Source organism: Labrus mixtus, chromosome 9 (assembly GCF_963584025.1).
Source record: "Labrus mixtus chromosome 9, fLabMix1.1, whole genome shotgun sequence".
Classification (NCBI taxonomy): Eukaryota; Metazoa; Chordata; class Actinopteri; order Labriformes; family Labridae; genus Labrus; species Labrus mixtus.
Window position 1 is genome coordinate 17,137,400 of NC_083620.1, and position 21,527 is coordinate 17,158,926.

The 21,527-nt window shown below is 39.0% G+C and overlaps 1 protein-coding gene across 1 annotated transcript in view; it reads right to left on the reverse strand.

Moving 5' to 3' along the window:
• Nucleotides 1-20,829, reverse strand: part of drd2a (dopamine receptor D2a) — a 41,923-nt gene extending 21,094 nt beyond the window's left edge. The window contains exon 1 of the mRNA XM_061046593.1: nucleotides 20,403-20,829. The gene's annotated coding sequence lies outside the window, so the exon portion shown is untranslated. The remainder of the gene's footprint in view (nucleotides 1-20,402) is intronic.
• Nucleotides 20,830-21,527: the final 698 nt, after the last annotated feature.

A 21,527-nucleotide genomic window follows, 5' to 3' on the forward strand; every position in this document is an offset into this window, starting at 1 on the left:
ATGACAGTTTCAATTTAGTAGCTGCTTCCTCATTTCTTGTTTTTTCTTTCGTTTTTTACTGGTGCTCTGCTGCTTTTCGTGGCCCATTACCTCCACCAACAGATGATCGGTGGGAACGTTTGTGTTGCGTTCACCACACATTTGTCTCACGCCCTTCTGCAGTTGGCAGGTATTCCAGTCATGCTTGTGAGTGCATACATGCATCCGTGCGTGCGTACTAGTAGAGCATGATGCGAAAATAAAATGGGCACACGCTTTTTTCCCATAATATGACTGCACTTTTAAAAAGGTCTAACAAAAGTATTTCTTTTTTAAAACCAGAGCCAGAACAATACATCTATTTCAGGTGTCAGAGTGTTTGTGGTTTACAAACAAACACACCATCACACCAAACTAAATGTCCCTTCTGTCCAATGATGAGTGTTTATCCTCATTAATTACTGACATACCGTAAGGATAAAATAATTACTTGACATTAACAATGAGGTCAATATTTTGTATATTCTAATTTTAAGACTTACATATAAAGGCAGATAAAAGGGGAGAATACAAGTGAGCTGCACTGAACAAAACTTAACAATAACATTGTATACTGGATGTTCCAGCGTTATTTTACATTTAAATTATAGACTTAGATATCAATTTATGTTTCATAATATCTTTGTGTGGTTTCAAGGAAACTGACCACATAATAAATCCTCCCCAATATTTTCCTTTTCAACAAAATTTTTCTCAACCTCCACTTTCCTGTCTCCATTTTCACTCCCCCCTCCCAGTTCACTCTCATCGTAATTGGTTTCACAGCCTTACAGGCTGATACAGACACAAATCTATTTCTAATCACAAGCTGCATCGGACTTTCTTTTCATCTCTGCAACTAATATAATTTCCTCAACCTAACGATAATTGTCTCACCCGAGCAATTCTTTCGTAGGATCATTTCTGTCCTGATAATTGTACCTTATCATGGTTCTTATGACTAATTATCTATCAGCCTTATCTCCTGCCTTTACCAGCGTGAATACAAAGATTTGGTGGAATAAAGTGAAAGAGGGATGTATGGAGAGTTTTGTTAAGGTTTTGAGGGATGTTAGCGAGGGATCAGCAATTTCAACTTTGAGTTGTGACTCAAAATCTTCTACTGATATTCTTCTAGTGAAGCTCTAGCGTAAGTTAATTCAGGAAGACCATATAATTGCCTTCACGATCGGGTCTTTCTCATTCATTAACATTTTTCCACGCTCACTCACGTTTCCGCTGTCATTCTCGAGCTGTCATTGGATAATCAGCTGTCTTGTCAGCGATACTCATCTAACCAATGGCATGGCGTTCCTCCCTCATTTTCAACCTATCATCATAATTCACTTGTCTCTCCTGATTCAACTGGCATTATTATAAAAAAGGTTTCAGAAGGCTGAGTTGACGATCCACAGATGAAGTATTTCTTTGTGTTACAACGGAAGAAAAACAGTGCAGTCTATGAAAACACAGAGGGAGTTATGTACTGGAAGGTGCATCCAAACTAAACCTTTTCATCATTATTTGAGTATTTCCTCATATTGACTAAACCTGTAAATGTGTAGTTAGGGTGACCTGGAAACAATGTGAATGTGTCCTTTAAGTCCTGGTGATGCTATGCAGAGTTTAATTTTTGCATAACATGCTGTCTTTTGTTTTGTCTTACTACATATTACAGTATAAAAGACAAAGATACAAGATATAGATATAAGAGATCACTACAAAAACCTGACATGTTAGCAATGTTTTGTTGCAAGTTCCTTAGGCAGTGCTTTTTCCCTGGATGGTTTTAATGAACAACACAAAGCAGATTCCTCAGTTTAATTCCCAGCATATTGCAGTCACATCCTTACTGTCAAGCTCTTTGACTGTGTTTTATCTTTTTCATTTTTATTCATTATGTAACTGTTGACTTGTAAAGGAATTTTTTTTAGAGATGCTGTCATGCCCTTTCATGCCTAACAAGAGCTTTAAAAAAAGAAAATCCCAAGCCTTCATAACCACTGTCAGTTTTCAAGAACTCAGACTTCTTCAGGACACGTTTCCTTACGAAGGACACTCACTTAGGAAAATTGTGAATTCTTTAATAGGGTCGCGTACATCTCACCTACAGTACATTTGAATGTCACTGCATTGATTAAATTATTTTACCCCTTAACAAAGGATTGTGCACGTGTAGCAGCAAGGACTGTGAATGTTAAAAAAGGGCAGACTATGGGCGCTGGTAGCAACGTGGTTAAAGCGTGTGACCCATGAACAGAGGCTATAGTCCTCCAAGCGGAAGGCCGGGGTTTCAATCTGACCTTTGGCTCCTTTCCTGCATGTCATTCCTCACTCTATCTGTCCTATCACTAAATAAAGCCCTAAAAAGCCCCAAAATTAATCTTAAAAAAAGGAAGGGCAGACTAAAGATGAATTCACATTATGTCACAGAAACAACAAATTGGCAGCTATTCATGCACAATTAACTGAAGGTGTTAAACAACTAGATTTAATACACTTTAAATGGATGTGTGCAGTGGGAACCCTGTTATGTCCATATTGCATGTGCACACAGTAAATGTTTGTAACATAGAGTACACTTCAGCACCAAAAAACAATAATTTGGCATGTTTGAGCCCAGCAGACAGCTAAATTAAGAAAAGTTACAAGAGGAGGGGCACATCAAAGCCTCTATGATGGGAGAAGCCAAATTTGGAGAGAGGCTGTGAGAGAATAAAGAAAGGGAGTGAAGGAGTTAGTGAGGAAAGAGAACTCCTGGTAAAATGAGTAAGAATTGCTCGGGGGCATCAGTCTGTGTGTGTACCCTGCAGATGCCCTGCGCTGTCTAATCTTATTTATTTGTCCGCTCTACATCCTTACTTACAGTGCTTGAGACTGCTCTCGCTGCTGGCCTGATAGCTGGTGCTAGTTTATAAAAACAACCCTCTGCTCTCTTTCTGCTGCATTCACAATCTCCAATAGTGTTCAGATTAGATCACCAGGCTGTGACCTGTATCTGATGATAATGATGATAATAATCGTGTCCTGCTCCAAGGAAAGAAGGCCAATGACCAATTACAGATTCAAGGTCTCACACAAGGGATATCTAAGCGAGTGAATACCTGCAGAATGCTTCAATGTTAGCCAGTAACCACTCAATAACGTACTCTTATTTCTATCATCTTCTACTGTGTTTTTTTACTGTGTTCTTCTTTATTTTTGTCACCATTTCCAAAACACTTCTGCGCATGTCATTCAGTAGGATGTGCTAACGCTATCAGCTGCCAACTTGTCATTATAGTTTTGTACCTTGCTAAATTGTTTAAATGTCTTTTATCTCTTTGTGACCTGTCCTGTCTCCGATTAAATCACTGACATTTTTCGTACACTTCTTCAATATTTGTAGCAGGAACACTGGTAACAAATTACACTGAAACGTTTTGGCTTGTGGCCTTCATCAGGGTAGGACACGTGTTGCTGGAGTTTTTTGACCTCTTCAAACCTTTCACACTTCATGCATTGTGGTAGTTGGTGAAGTTGTACCAGAAAATCCCACTCTGCTTCTTCAATATTTGTACCAACCAGACCATCCCACGACCCAGGGGCTGCACTGTATGATATTAACAATGCATGTGCAAATTTGCATATAGGATTTGGTCCAACCCAATTGATAGCCAAGCTATTTTGTGTTTGGGTTAATTCCCACAGTGTGGACTTTATTCCCGTGTCTAATGAAGCAAACATGTGACTTGTTGAGGTTATCAAACACTGGATCACAGTCTGCTTTTGGACAAGAAGAGCAAATTATTGTATTTTATCTCCTTATTTCCCTCATGATTTCGATATATTTTTTCAAATATATTTTCCACTCCTTTCATTTCCTTGAAGTTGTTATTTGTTAACTTATTAAAAAAGGCCATGCCTGCTGTGGGGTTCCCCATGATAGTGGGGGTCCTCTGCGGTTTTTGGTTTTGTTCTCTGAATAACTGCCTGCATCTACAGTTTGATTCAAATGTCTTATATTGTCTTAATGAATTACTTCTTTCTAGCTTGGAATTAGCCAAGCATATCAGCCAGTGTTTTTAGTTATGACCATGGACTTAGAAATCTGCACCAGAGCTATTATCAAAACAAATAAACATGGATGAACAAATCTACAAGTTAGATGTATTGAGGCTGTTGGACATTGACTGATAAAACCAGATAGTGGCAAAGAGGTGATTAGTACTCACTGATAATTCTAGACAAGAAAGCTGCCCCATAGACTCTGGAAAAGTTGAATTTATCTTATGCCCGCCCATGGTGCTTGATTCAGTGCTTATTGTAGTTCCTGCTTGAATCACCACGAGTGGGGATTAAAGAAAACAAGCTGAGAAGTTTAGCATTACTGTCACACAGCTTGGAGTTCACTGTGAGGATTAAAGAATGAATTGTTAAATATTCACTAAAACCCTTACAAAAATAGTGTGTTTAAGATAATACCCAAAAGCCAGCTTCAATCAACTCCACAAGGAGCTGATAACATCTGCAGAACACAAAAGCATTCATCCTCAGTAAAAAGTCAAAGAATGGATATAGACTGTAAGACCAAGCATGGTGAGACAAAAAATACTGGTTGTAAACATACGAGAAAGGGATCAAGGAGAAAGTTGACCAATTTCCTTGTCCATGGAGGCTACTGAGGACATGCAATGCAAACACACACAAAGAAAAACTCAGGCAAACAATTCACAAGCTAGAAATAAGAAAGCAAACACACAGGGTCCCAAGAAAGAGTGACACTTAAGGAAAGACCCACATTTCTTGAAGATGGAGGATCGGATCTAAAACATCTGGGAGAAGACACTGGCAGACAGGGGAGATAGAGAGGTCCCATGACAGGTGATGGTCCAGCACAGAGAAACCAGAATGAAAAGAGAGGCCAAGGAGGGGAAGAATAAGAATGAGAGAATGAAGTGGAGGCACACAGCTAAGATGTTCATGTACGTTGGGGACCACAAACTAAGTAACAGAGATAGGGTGGATTTCAGAAAAGTCTGCAGTATTATTATCCTTAGGAGAAAAACTTCTAAGATTTGCAGAGACTGAGAGTTGCAAGGGAAAGGTGACAAGAGTTTTGAATTTGGATTCGGCAGCAGACAGGTTGCTTCAGAAGGAGTGCAAATGATAGCCCATGCAGCCACTGATTAATTTTAAACTCTGGGGACTGAGCTGAGATTTGTATTCTGACAGCTGAAATAGGAAGTATTTTGACTTTTAAGAGGTTAATGAGCAATTTTGCAAATTGATAGTTTTGTACTTAGAAAGAAGCAGAAGTCTGTTCCGACATGGATACTGAGGAAATGAAGGGAAGCTACAATGGTGTATAATATAAAAAGTGAATGGAAGAGGACCACGAACAGAACCCTGAGGTACTACATTTCTCACATGTGAACATTTAAATGAAGCGTCTCTGTGGGAAACACAATAAATTAAGACATACCACATGAGGCCGCGGCCATAAACCTCTGGATTCTATGATGTCAAAAGCCACACTTAAATCGAGTTGTACAGTAGAGGGACTGATGTTGCAGGGTAATCTACAGTATGCAGAGTCACAATAACAATAAAAGCCCAATTTTTTAAAAAAGGGAAGTTAAAGTTGTATTAGTTGTAAGAAGACTATCTGAGATTTTACTCATCAATATGTCTTCATTGATTGTGCAATCTCACTCTTCCTGTCAACAAATTGAAAGTACAGTACACCTGGTAATTACTCATCAAGTGATGGAAAAAAATTTAGACTAATGTGGTGAGATGTAAATACTTAAGCCCTGTCATGACAAGGACAAGCTAGTGCATTTAATTCAGTGATCTACCACTGAATATGAAAGTCTGGGCAATCAGATATGAATCTATCAAAGGTAAGTGGGTTCAAACTAAGTAACCCCAAGAGTACCAAGTTCCAGGCCTCAATTGGTTGAATATTGAAATAACCAATAACCAATTTAAATCTCACCAGAATAACTAAAAGGCCAGAGATTAAATCTTCAAATACTTCAACAGATCAGAGTCTGTTGCCTTGGATGAAATCGATGCGTCATTGAGTCAAAGTTTTGCCTCTTTGAAAGAACTCTGTCTATATTAATCAAACCCCAGGCTGAGACAAGTTCAAGTAAGGATTTTGAGCTGGATATAAAGATCGCAGGGATATCAATTATATCCCTAGGTTGCAATTTAGAATCAAAGCACAGAGTTGTGCTTATAGAAGATATTAGAATAGACACCTGTCCAGAAAATCGAAAATATAACAAAGGGGATGTCTGAGCATTTGGCCCTCCCCCCAAGCTGGTGTCATTTTATCTATGTGTAACTCAATATATGCAAACTTTGGTTTGCTGTAGTAATTGGTCTCATTTGAGTGAATTACATATTCTTGTTTATCATACACTCCTTAGCCACTTTGTAGGACATTTTATAAAGACCAAAAAGGGTTAATGGTTCCAATGTTAGGTCCCAAGTTTGTGCCAGTCATGAATGCATTGTTAGGTAACTCATTAGGTTTTTGATCCAAAATAATATATACTTAATAGCATTCAGTATTGTGAGGGCACTCTCTCTAGCTTCTCACTGAGTTTGGTGAAGAAATCAGTGCACAGTCAGGTGTGTTCATGGCTGATTGGCCTTGATTAAGAGCAGGTGTGGGGAGCTTATACGCTTGGACTCCAGTTCTCTGTGCTGACTCATTACCTTCAGAGTTAGTGAGAGGTTGTCCCTGTGGTTTCTCTGACTGTCTGTGTGTGCATACACACAAAGGACTTTCTGTGTGTGTTTTTTACATTGCTGATCTCTCAGTGAATAACTTGGGGTGCTGGGTAGTTTTGTTGCTAAACCCTAGCCTCTTTTGTTAATCTGTTGAGGCCTCCATCAGTTCAGTTTAGTTCAGCTCTTTATTGTCCCTGGAAGGGAAATATGATTTGCAGCAGTGGAAACAAAAACACAACAGATAAACAGACATAGGACAGTGCAACACAACCTGATAAAATACAACCAAGAAATATAAAAAATGTCACGGTTCGTTTAGAAGTTTTACTCAAATGGTATAAATAATTAAATATAATAAATATAAAGTGCAATAGCTCTGCTTGAAAGTGCAGCCAAGGATTTAAAGAAGATTAAGAGCATTAATTGCATGAGGAACATATGAAAATGTATATCTGTTTGCCTTAGCCCTGGGCAGCCTGTACCACCGACCTGAGGGGAGAAGAACAAATTCCTCAAAGAGAGGATGGTCAGAGCTGGACAAGATAGACTTTGCTATCCTAAGAACTTGTCTGTTCCAGATATCTGACAATGAAAGCTGCTAAGTGCCGATTATTTGCCCTGGCAGTATTTGCTTTTGTTAAGTGTTTTTTGGGTCTCCTGGACAATTTAGTTTCAAGTCAGCTGCTTGGGAGCAGTGGTTTAGTTCCATCATTTCAGGGGCATTAAGGTAATTTTGGCTCTATACATGGTTTTGTCTACAATCTATCGCTTGTCCCACTTCCCCCTTTCCTAACAGGTGTATCATTGATTCCCTTGCTCCTTTTTTTGAAAAAACGTTTTGTTTTCTTTCCAAGATTTACAGAATAAAAAGATTTATTTCCCTATATTGCAAAAGCTGCAGAAAACCCTTATTGAATTTATTTATTTTGTTATAACAAACAGCTGAACAGACACACACCACTGTTGATAATACACGAACGTTGACTCATTCAGAGCACAAATTGGACTTCTCATTTATGCAAAGGTTTAACTGTATTGCTAATCAATACCTGTTTCTCTGTAATTATTTGTCTGGTGCTGTGATTTCCTGTTTCAACAAGCCACCTCTCACTTTGTTGTATCTGTTCTCAAACAAGCACGTCTACTTGTATATTCCCCTTAAAAAGAAGAAAATGCTAAAAACAAACAAAGAATGTCACAACACATTATTTTTATGTATTTTATGATGTCTGGTCATTTGAAGCTCTCCAGTGTTTAGCTATCATTTTCTCAACCCCTTTGAAAATTTGCATCTATTGTTTTTGACTCCTCTGGGCCACAGTTAGAAGTGCCAGACACCTGTCAGTGGTTTTGCAATCCACTATTGTCTTTTAAGCTCAGAAGCTGCTGGGTATTGTGTGGAGAGTAAAAAAAGAACGAAAGTCATTAAGCTTCTGGTTCAGAAAAATGTGACCAAATGAATCAACTGTGATTTAAGGGTTCAAAATTACCAAATTACATTCTGGCAAAAGTTTGATGCAAAAGGTTCTGTGGCCAAACAATTAACATACACCACATAACTAGCATATGTAGTGTAACATGAAAAGAATCCATCTTCTTAAATGTCTATCTATTTTAAATGAAACCCTCGTCTCCTATGTGTCCTGTGTTTTCTGATCCAACCATGGCCCCAGACCTCTACTCCATATAGAGTGGATGCTCTTCAGGTTCAGTAGCCTGACTTGTGCAAAAATTAAAACAGTATGTTGGAGGAGGACTTTAAGCTAGACTGGTAACTACAGCGTCATGTATTGACAAAATAGGTCATGATCATGGGGGATGTTTTTGACAACATTGGAGTGCGACCATGCTGCTGTTTTTGTGTTGGAGCTTACAACTCAACAATATAGAGGTAAAACTGTAGGAACACGCATGTGATCATATACTCACTAATGCTTTGTCACTGTGCACGCATTCTACATTTAGTGTTTACTGATCAAATTCAATTAAACTGGCACAATGTTACGTAATTGTTTTTGATGCAGTTCAATACGTTTTTTTTATGGATTGATGGAAAGGCTGCATTGATGTGGCTGGTTTACATTCTCAGTAAAAGAACCTTTGTCAAGCCAGACTTCTCCGGTGATACTGAAAAGAGAAGTTTATCCCACAAAATGACCTTCTGTTATAAAACAACGGGAGAATATTTAAAATCATTGACCTATAAAAAGGGCAGCTATAAAAAAAGAGCAGCCCATGCTACAAGCATTGTGAACATTTGTAAAGATAAACTGTCTAAAGAAGCTATCAGGCTCGACTGTTCTACTCCTTTATTATCAAACAATCAATACTGCTCAGCAAAGACGTTTGGAAAGAACACTGTTGGTAGATGATTAAAAATAATGACTTGTTAAGACATACAAGTGAATAAATACAAAATGTGTTAAAGGCTTTATATGTGATTTTTCACACTTAAATATAATAGAAATCAAGTATATCCTCTGAAAATACCTCTGTGAGTAATGACTGTCTACAATGGGTATAACACCCGAGTCCCACTGTCTGTTATGTTTTCCGAGTTTTCCGAGTCCTATCTTCAGTTTGTTGACATTGCCGGGACGGCGGCTGACTCCTCCCCTCGCGAATAAAAGTTGTTTAATTGAGGGACTAGAGAAAAGAAGAATAACATACTGTACTCACTGCTTAACTGCGTTTCTAGATCACGCTTATTTCGGGTAAATTCACATGCAGTGTGAAGATACGAGCATAATAAAGATCGCTAGCATTAGCATGCTAACACAACAGTGCACCGCAAGTTGTTTTGGTTTCATGCTGGTGCTCAAGGGCGACATCTGCTGGATCAAAAAATCGCATATAAAGCCTTTAAATGCTTTAAAAAAAAAATGATTTAACCTTTATTTAACTAGATAATTAACCCATTGAGATCAAGATCTCTTTCACAAGAGTGACCTGACCAAGAGGGCTGCAGCAGATGTCATAATAAATATTACATGATTAAGAAACAGTTTAAAAACAGTATGTTAATAGCAGACAACAATTACAATGTGAACTTGGTGAACAATTGGTTTGCAGATAAAGTGCAGAGTGTTTGCTGTCTTACTCAGTGTTGGATGAAAACACTGATCAATTTTATTGACGTGTCCAGAACAGAGGTACTTAAAAGCAAAGCAGTTCTTCTAAGCTCAATGTACAGACTAGAACCAGGGGGGAAATTACTTGTTTATGCTGCAATTGTAGCCTTTATTTTCCTCCTCACACTAATGTACATTGACTGCACACTGTGCCCCCCGTAAATATGTAAATGTGGGTCTTCCAACCTTTAAGTTTTTAATGGTACTCATTGGACTTGGAGGTAGGGTAGGACCTTATTATTTCATATTCACGCTCCGATGACGGCCATTTAATGGGCTCATGGCACTCATTTTGGCTGGTTTTCAAAGAAAATGCTGTTACCAAGCTAAGTTAGCCTTTAAGCTGACTAAAAGTGATTCATAAATGCATTTATACCCTCATTATAGGGGAAATTAATAACAAAAATGGAGGGTGTTTAATCACGTTTGTGACACAATTATTCCCTTTTGTTATCCTCACATATACAGCATAATGTAAAAAGGTGTGTTCATGTAGGCTTTTTATTAAGACAACAGAGCAACAGCTACAGTGTATCCATCCCTCATCATTAAATAGGTTAAATAGTGCCGGAGCCAACCAGGTGACCTCAGTGCTGTGAGCAGTTGACCTGTCCTGGATAATCCTTATATAGCCTGACCTCACTTTCTACCCACAATCCTTCAGTCTTTATTCCCAGGTGACACCAGCACTGATCTATGAAAGCAGGAGGCATTATCTGGCTATCCTGGATTTCCACAGTAGTGACACGGCTTGTCTTGTCTGACCAACAAAAAAATAAAAAAGAAGAAGCCGATAAGAAGCACAAGTGAGAGTGTTGGTCTCTTATCCAGTAAGGTGTCCCAATGTAGGGTTTTGCTGCCGTCTGTTTTTCATCAGATAAGTGGGAAGTAATTCCCAGGTGATACAGCTGTTTTTTTTTCAATATTTGATACACATCTACAAAAGCATGGACAGAGATTGGTTTTATTTTGTTGCACCAGTTGGAATTTATACAGTATGTGCTTGTGGATGAGGTTACAAGCTTTACCATACTGTATTTTTTCAGATAACAGTTTGCAAAGTATGGTATGATTAATTATTATGACAATAACAGAGAGGCATTTAGTTCAGATGAAGCCAAAGAAGCATGACTTCACCCAGCAGTTATAAGCATTTACTTATTTATTATCTCGTAAAAAAAAACCAAATTGTCCCTGTTAATTTCTCTGTAACTGTTTCATTGTGATAGTTTGGGATGGTTTCGATCACAAAAATACGCTATGATTTTAAATGAATGGACCTGATCTTGTAAAACGCTTTTCTTGTCTTCTGACTACTCAAAGCTTTTATACCGCAGGTCACACCTACCTATTCACAACCATTCACACACTGATGACAGAGACTACCATCAGAAGGAACTAATTCCATTCACACATATTCATACATCACTGACGAAGCTGCAGGGGCAACCTGAGGTTAAGTATCTTGCCCAAGGACTATCGAACATGCTGCTGCAGGAGCTGGGGATCGAACCCCCACCTTCCGGCTGAGAGACGACCGACTCTTTGACTACTGTATCAAGAGCTTAAATCTAGCTACAATGATGATTCTGAAATTCTAAAATTAGCTACTTTTTTATTGCTACGTTTTACTGGCACTGATTTCCAAACAGTTGATTCTCCAGTAACATTTTAAATGGTTTCTGAGCGGGCATCAGACAGAGGACAAAGCAATAACGGGCCGTTTCTATGTTGAGCACTAATATTATCCAATCATGAGTCAGCTATGCAGGTGTCAGTTTATTAAACCTGGCAATAAACCTCACAAGAAGCCCCATTAAATGAACAATTAGGTTGCATTGAATCACTATTCGGGAGGCCTGAAATGTGATTGTTAAACTCTGTCAAATACACATTAAAAATGTTCACAGACAAATCTCCGCATGTGCAACGGATCATTACACAAACAGAAACACACCATATGCTAAGATGTCGTCTTCACTAGACACAACACATTCCATTAGTGTTGTTTTGCTCTCTTTTCTCCATGTCCCCTCTTCATTCTTGGGCATTGTTTAACATTTGCCTGTCTAATAATGTATTCATAAATCATATTTGCGTGGGATAATGCCCAAATAATTCTCTTTCCCACATTGATTACCCAAATCATTAACACCTAATTGTTTCTCACAGAATGTTTTAGGCACATTTTGAATGGTACCATTAGGATTATTGTACAACCATTAATCCTTTCCTGATTCTCAGTCTTAGCTCATGCAAATAGAAAGCAAACCCTCAAGCTGATACTACCACGTCAATACTGTTTGATCCCACCCTGTGATAGCCTTCATCCTAATTAGTTTTCTATCCGCCCCAGCCCTCTTAGATGTCAGGTCTAAATCATCAACGTTGGTGAAGTCAATGACTATCTTGCAAATTCCCTTTCTGGGAAAATTGCCTCCCCATTGTTGCTGAATGCATAAGGAGGAAAGTTATAACAATTGTGAAGTCCTTTTCCGCAGGCTGGCTGTGTAGGTGGTAGCTGCTATGACTTTTGCTGAAAATAAACCTGCTCTTCCAGAGTACCAATTACTATGTCATTATCGTGGCATTGCAATTATGCTCCCTTTCTCTCTGCAGCCTTCATGTATAAAGGGGCATTAGATATGGTTGCTGATAAGGTTAGTAAAGAGTTAAAAGTAAAAATTGGTAGACGATTATTAAGAACATAATAACCTCTGCAGTTTATTAAGAAATGAATTGTGATTTGTTTTTTCTCGTTCTGTTAATAGTCAAATTACAGCTTTTGATACAATAGTCAAAGATTTGCATGTTGATAGCTTAATCTCACTTCTCAGACAGCTTACATTGGATTGTTTTTTCTATATTTAAACAGCAAAATAAAGAAAATAGGGAGGACAAATAAGCAGTTTGCTATTTCAGTATTGCTCCCTGACTTGATTAAAAAAACACAATAGGGACCACTCAGTCATTTATTGGATTGACATGTGCAATAACCTGTTTCCCTGGAAATGGTGTCCTTACTGCAAATTTTAGCACTAACAAAGGACCTCCAATATAGAGGTGCTGTCAGAAAAAGGTGAAAAAAATAAACAAATACAATATTGGAGACCATCCAAGAAGCACCAAGACAAGTGACATTTAGAGACGGGAATAGAAGGACACAAGGGGCTAAATATAAGGCACTTGTATAGCATCAACAAAGAGAAAAAGACCTGGGGGTATAATTCAACCTATACGCATCAGGGTTATGGATTAGACATAAAGGTTACTGTGGTAGTGATCTCAGCCATTACCTTCTCAAATCAAGCCATAAGAGTAAAACTGGGAGAGCATCCGCCCACTGCAAGAAGAGGAAAGGGGAGGTTGGTAACAAGCCTCCATCGACCTCATTAGGTCGTAGGGAAGCTCCAACCTAACAACCAGACTTGTCTCTTGTGAGGCTGCATACTCTACACACAGACAAATACACACACCGGCTGCTTTTCCATTACTAACCCTGAAACACACACACACACACACACACACACACACACACACACACACACACACACACACACACACACAGGTGGTGAACACACTTCTCTGCAGCTGCTTTTCCCTAACACACCTTGCCTGCTCGACAAAGTAAGCCTCAGGTAAATTAACAGGCAGGCCTCACTGTACCTGTCTGCAACTGCTCGGTCGCTTTTTAATTATTTAATAAAAGGAGTTGAGGTCAGGGTTTCTTACACCTGATCCATGCCTGAGCTTACTGCACAGTCATCTCAGGGAGTTTACAGTCCTGCAGTCCCACACTGACCAAATGTTACTTGGTATGTTTTTTTATTATTAAAAGTTTTAAGAAAAAGTTGAGGTCAGGGTTTCTTTCACCTGATTCATGCCTGAACTGACTGCATAGTCATCTCAGGGAGTTCACAGTCCTGCAGCCCCATACAGACAAAATGTTGGCCAGGCACTGAAGGTGCAATAAACCAGCAGATTAATTGCATTAGTGATTAGGAGCTTTGCAGCAGTAGTATTGATATATACAGAGCATTGTCTGACAACACAGCAAGCATGCCAGCCCTCAACAGTTGCATAGTTTAGCTTCTTTTCTTACAACTAAAATATTTGTAACAGAGCTGAAGGCACTAATTAATCAGGAGTATAAGGACAAATTAGGAATGTGACCTAATCAAATTTGAGTTATTTTTAGTTGTACACAAGCAGCAACACCTCTGGTGTTGAAAAATTATGCCATGCTTGGAAGTGCAAAAAAATTGCAGTTTCTTGAGTGTCTACTTGAGGCTGGCTGCAGAACCCTTGGAAGTCATATACAAGCCCATTCAAAAATGCCAGTTTTTACAGCTGAAATCACAATAACTCATCAGTTTTGATTGTAAACAGGATAGGAGTTAATCCCAATTTCGACATACTCCATGCACACTGCAGTCAGCACCGCACACTACCTTGTAGTTTGCTGCCACTTTAGTCAATGCTCCTGTTACCAGCGAGCGCCCGGTCCACCTTTGGAGCGTGCCAGCAGCACCATTACGCTGCTCGGTTTCAAACAGCTGCAAGTATATTCAATGAAGCCCGCAGCAATCACGCTTCAGGCTTGACAGAATGGAATGACCCAGACAGGAAGTCAGACAAGGAAGCGCACAGAGAGTCTGCCAATTTCAAAATAAAAATATACAAAATACAAAATAAAAGTAAGTAAGTAAGGACTCACATTCATATTTTCTATCACTTAATCAACATTAAGTCAAAACAGGCACCAAGTCGGTTGGATCCCTCAGTGAGTAACAAGGTGAAAGTAGCTGGAAGGGTTATGAAACCACAGCCCTTGTTGTGAAATCAATATACTTCTTCTCTAGCAACCATTTACAGAACCTAAGTTATTGATTCAATTTTAAAATAAAAAAGAACAGTTAATGGGGCCTCTAATTTATCACTTTGGAATTTCCTCCAATATCTGAACATAAATAATTTAAGACCCTGTTAAGCGTTGTTATCAGTTGGAGTTGCTGCTGATGAGTTCAAAGCTGTGGTTCGTAGGCTTTGTAGCATCTGATTGGACAATAATTTATCAAAGCTAAGAGAAAAAGGTCATATAGACACCAGGATCTATGCTTGCTTTGTTCAACAAACAAAGGACTCCCAGACTCTTGAAGGAAATGTCATGGAAGCTGCCGCTAAAATGCTATGTAGTTACACCACAGATTTATTTGGCACTTGACTATGAGGTTGAAATAATTTGTTCAAAATGACAAACGCGTCATCACCCTTTTCATCTAACTTTCACCTTTTTAATGTTTAATCCTTTTAGTGTGAGAATCAGCGGCAGAAGAGCTTTGGATTGAGCTGTGTTATTCATTTTTCTTTCCACAACTTGAGGGTGTGTGTGTGTTTGTGTTTTCATATGTGTGTGACTGGATTTTTGTGTGTGTGTGTGTGTGTGTGTGTGTGTGTGTGTGTGTGTGTGTGTGTGTGTGTGTGTGTGTGTGTGTGTGTGTGTGTGTGTGTGTGTGTGTGTGTGTGTGTGTGTGTGTGTGTCAGGCACCATCTGCGTTGAGTTTGAATGATTTAGAAGTAGTGTTGTTAATTTAAAGTCTACAGGACGACACCCTTGACTGAACCACACATTCATATCCTGTTCCAGACCAAAGACACCACAGCCCGATAATTGGGAGGAAATTTCCTTTTTCTCCTGGGAAAATCTGCTCTCTCTTTCTTCTTTTGCTATTAATCCTCATTCCTCCGCCTCACTTCTAATAGTCACTCTGTCAACTGCAGCACATGGTCCACCATCCCAGTGATCCTGGGCTTGTTCACCCTTCAAAGAACTCTCTGGCCTGAGAAGAAATGTTTCTTGTTAAAGCCATTAACCTCTGATAGTTTTGCAAGCTCTATACGGGAGCCAATGCCAATTTGGGCACTTTCCTGTCCTACAACATTAATTATGCACTTGTGTATGTATGCAAATACTGTACAATTTTATACAATAAATTGCCTGAGACTGTGTAACCTAACTGTAGCACATACTGAAATACCTCTCAGGGGATTATTTGCTGAAAAGAGTCATGGGACGGTTCACCTTTAAACTCAGCATGCATTTTGACTACCTGTTGCTCAAGCTTTTATGAGCTACTCGTCCAATTAAAAGTTTTTGATTATGCATTTGTATTCAGGAGAGCAATATGTGTGTTAAATTATTTTGGTCTGTTTGTATTAGAAATAAAATCACTCTGACATCTTAATCTATTTGCATATGTATATTCTTAATATAAAAATGCATTTGTAAGGGTGTTGTTAATCTACTGCACTGTAACCAATAGTAAAGAAGATAATACTATGTTTGCACAATTAACCCTTTAAATAAGGTATGCAGGTGGGTTGACATGTAGGGGACACAGAAGCTTCAGTGTTTAGCTCTGCACTTCTATAATACATACATGGATCTGCATCGGTTTTAAAACCTTTCGGCATTCTAATCTTTCTCCATTTTTCAAAAGCATTTCCAATATTTATCCTAATTTTACCGTGTTTGTGGAGCTTACACCTGTTGGTTTTTTGCTGTGATATTACTGGTCTTATATCTCATATCTGGCAAACCGAGGGGCGTCCAAAACAGCCATGTGGGGTTGCCTTAAAACCACCTATACCTTCTCTTGGTAAAACAATAACAGACCATTCCAAAACAAGAATCAAAACTTAGGAGGGGACATACTGGCTGCTGCATTGTTGTCACAGAAGCCCGCACTTCAACATGGCATGTTTCCTTAATGTCTGATAATATAATAAGGTCATTTTATGATTTATGTCAGTATTATCTTACTGATTGCTCCTTTAACCAAAGTGTTACAGCAAATAATGAGCACTAAAAAAAAGGAATTTCCATGAACATAACAAAAAAGACAGCCTGGCTAACTCAACAAAACACTCAGTTAAGGTTCTTCTGCAACATGCATCATACTGCCGCTACTGTAGGCTATATACTGCATGAATCGATATGTGACATGGGAACACCATTAATGTACAGAAAGGCCAGCCATCTGACATAACTTTGTCAGCATATAACTGTAACCTGGAGCATAACCAGATCTTGATGGATCTCCTATTGGCTTCTGGACCTAATTGGCTCCTCCACCCTTTCAGTGATGCAGCCAATCCCTTGGGTGCTGACGTATTTGACATGCGTTTCAGGAGAAAGAGAGAGCAGATGTAGCCAGGATACAATCACACAGATCCAATACAATTAAATGATTTACTTGTCAAAAAACAGTGGGTCTGATACCACATAGACTTACTGTATGACATACTGAAGGAGCTGTGCTGATGTTTTGAGCTAGTGGATTGTCCACAAAATTCTTCAAAGATACACCATAATACAATTGCTAATTAGACAGATCTATGTCTATGACTTGCAGGCCATTTTGCGCTTCCAGTTAGTGTGTTTTTTTTTGGCTTCAGCTGAAAAGGTAAACTATTTATATTTGATCTTGGCTCACTTTTGTTTCCGACAGAACCACACGCAAAGGTCACTGTAGCTCTGGTGTTCATTTCTCTGGCTTGCTGTTTATACTGGTCCAAACAATGCTCTCTGTGAGCTTTATTTCTTTGGCTTACTTACACTGACACAATCACTGCTTTTCAAACATGCTAGGTCTGCAGCAAGAGCAGCATGCATCATTATTAAAGGTGTCTGAACAGTTTTACATTTAGGGGTTTGACAAATGAAGGTCTAACATTGAAGTATGCAGTGTAGAAAATTGTAACCATTAGAAACTGTCTGCACACAAAAAATAACCCAATGGTTGTCTGTGGCATATTTACATTAATAATGTGTCAGTGGCTGCTGGTCAAATAGTGAAAAAAACGACATTCCATACATAACATTACAAACCGTCAGTTTTGTTCTTGAGTATCTTACATGTACATATCTTAGCTAACATGCTAAGTAGCTGCCGCAATACTTACTAACTAGCATTCTAATTTAAAGCTTTTATGAGGAACTTCCTGTTTTTTTTTTTTGTTAATCTTGAACAGATGGTTATGTCCTATCACTTTGCTTGATCTTATCCTGTACATGCAGAAGGAATATTTTTGGAACTAAACCAATTATTCCTCCTTTCAAAATGATCACAGCGGACACACAGCATCGTGGATCTTTCTTGTATAAATTACTACTAAAAACTACCCTGGCCCTGTGGCAATAGTTACAGACATTGAAAATGACTATATAGAAATTAACAGACCTGATGCCGATGGTCTTGTTTGCTTTTGTAGCTCATATTGGATTCAGTCTTTATTACAGTCTATTATTAATTAAATTATATTTAAAAAGTCCTCACAGGAGGTTTAACCAAAACCCCATATTTTCTCTACACTTAAGCAATTAGTTTAGGTGCCTAAGTAAAAAAAAAACTAACAACATTTTACAACATAAACAGCAAATTCCATATTTTTGCCCAGATCAAATATGGATCTAAAATGACATTTTGCCTCTGATGGCAGGATACCCTGTTCTTATTGGTTAGGAATTCATATGGCTTTCTGTGTAATAAATGAGGTTGGAATCTTATAGACTGGATCAAATTTGGGCACCGGAGCCACGCCAGCAAACATTTGCTTCGGTTAGTAACCAGATTTAATAAGCACAGGCAGTTACATCCTCTTGTTTTTGTGAATCCCTGTCATCTCTCGTGGGAGCTGTGTGTTGAATCAAAATGTCACCATTGACTGACCAGCTGCATCAAGTGATTTGGCCTCAAACCCTGTGATTATTAAGCTACCTTATCCTGTTTAAAACCAACTCTAAAGTCAATCAGTCTCATGTTAACTAATCTTGAACAAAGTGGAGCACTTTCAGATCAGCACAAAGCATGCTCTGGAATCCTTGTTAGTGTTGTCTCTTTTTGATTTATTTCAAGAAACCCACGCTGAGAGAAATATCCGCTATGTCTGGGGGCGTCCTGGAGATTTGATTCAATGAAGCTGTCTGTGTCAAACAGCTGGAGTTGACAAGCACTGCATCGGGGAGCTCTGTGTGGCTGTTTTCCTCCCGACGAGGTGTGACAGATCAGCGACAGGACGCTGCAGAATCCATATGGATGAACAATATGTCTGTAGACTGTCACTCGCTGGTCAGCCAATAAACCCAGCATCTAGTCAGCAGATATCTGGATATTTATCTTATGATCTCACTCAGGATTAGCTGTTACTGTCCTCTGTTATTGAAGCTTTCTATCCTTATTTCTACCCAGGAACAGTTGCCATAGCCTAATCAATGAACTTGTCAAATAAAACCTGACAGTGTCCTTTTTATTGAAAGCACTGATATTCAGGCATTAGCTTTCCATTTGTGTTGACTTACAAAAGAGCTGCTGAAAATGTCAATGCAGCATTTATGTGTTTGATACTAGGTGTTATGAAGGGGGTTGGGTTATTTTGAAAATGCTTACAGATATGTTTCCTCTTTGTGCCTTTATTCTACTCAACTGTATTTACTTGTGAATAATATACATACACTATACAGTCAATGGTATTTACTGAATTAAAAAAAAGGCATAGCTGGATATCAAGACAAGCACAGTAAAAATAGAAAAAGGGGATACTTAGTTAAAAAATTCATATTGCTGTCACTTTAAAACTGTCCAAGAGTGAAAAGGGGGGAGGGGGTACTTATAGCCCACAAAAATACAAGCATCGTAGATCACTAATGCGTCCATATTAACTCCGTGGTACATTAAATACAACAGATATGTCTGAGCCAAACAGCTTAAGAAACAAATCTCAACATTAGCCAATTCATTTTCCTTCCTCTGACTTCTATATGACGATGTTTTTAACTTGTTAAAGCTGGAAACAAGACGGGCTGTGCATCCAGAAACAGCCTGCACTTGTCCTGCATGTGGAGCACGCGCTGCCACTGGAGAACAAGGAACTAATAACAAATTGGAAAGCACAAACAGATCTAAAATCAGCGCTCCGTGGGTTGGGAGGAACAGCGTGACACAGGCACACTGCCACAGCTGAAGAATCACACTATGCACAGCACACTTCCTTGGACTTGACAACAGCGGAGAGTAAATGTTTGCTTTAAGTTGTTTTACATCGAAGACCAGCCTGGATCAATAGTATGTAAACAATCGACATGAACACAAATCCTCCCGGTTTTCCACATATAGGTTCGTGCGCTATGGCGCGCACACTTATTCACACAGCCAGACTCTTAGTGTTCATTTTTAAATGGACAGACATTGGGAGGAGGCTGAAGCAACGTAAATAGTCAGCCCACAGCCGCAGCACATTCACCTTGGAAGTTAATATCTCAGGAAACACAGCCAATAAATCACTTTGCATCACACCTGGAACTCTCATCAAATAGACCGGACTGGTCCACCTATCATTCGTTAAGCTCTGCACAGACACCTCAACACAATATATAGGGGCTTTAAACAGATTGAGTGTACAAAGAGTCCTTTTGACCCACTATCTTATTTTCTGCACAACACACAGTAGAAACAATGATTGTCTTACCTTCACGCCATAAGTTTGACTGAATCTTTGTTTTGACAGGTAGTGGCTGTTAAATCCAAGAGCATCCAAAGTGATCTGCCACAGTATCCTTCATTTGCATCTTACATTGTTTACCTTATTATAAATTAATCGAGGCGGTGCAGTGGCTCGGGTGCGAGGCATCTGTGCAGACTGTAAGGAAAATAACTGCTGTAGTGGGGGGGGGGGCGGGGGGGCAAACTCTCTCTCACACGTAAACACAAAAAAAACTGAGCTTTGAATCATTAATTGTTTCCCGGTTGTTAGACAAAAACCTCAAGGACTATTTTCTTTAGTTTGGTTTCTTCCGAATAGTGAAGCAGAGGTTGAATCTGCGCTGTGTCCGTTTGGTGTTGAGGAGCTTTACGCACGGAGTTACCTTCAGCACTGACGGAGGCAGGAGCGCGGCGACTGTAAAGAAGTGAGGAGATTCAAGGCGGGGTTACATCTGTTGAAACGCTTGAAGGAACGTATGTTTCCTATAGTGTCACTGGAATTGTTGAGACCTTATATCACCTTGCATTTCCATACTGCACTTGTAATACTGCGCTACTTACCACGTCGGAGACGATGGAAATAAAGGTACAAATATGTCGATTCAAAATTAGTAATTTTTGCACAAGATTTGATAAAGAAACAGTTTGGAGATAAATGATCACACATTCATGTTGTCGTGTGCGATGGACCACCTAATAATGTTTTTTTCTCCATTGATAACATTATGTTTATGTCATAAATTTTATCTCAGTCCTCAGAACTCTGATGGCTCTCGTCCTCGTCATCCAATCAGGAACCAGTGTACACAAGGGATGTTTTGTGAATGCAATTAACTAGCTGGAATGATAGAAAACCAGTTGTTTCAGAGACCCAAGGACAAGCACTGAGAAACAATGTAACAAGAACTTCTCTTCGCATATGTTAGATTGATTTAGACCTGTACACCCCTGAGATGCATCCAACACAATTCACACATACAGACAGTCAGAGTCTGTGCATGAAAACAAAAAAAAACAGACTCAAGGAGAAGAGCAACTTAGACAGGACCCTCTTTTGACCTTGTTGCCTTTGAATAGGTAGGCAGAGTGTACATTGCAGATGTGTGAGAAA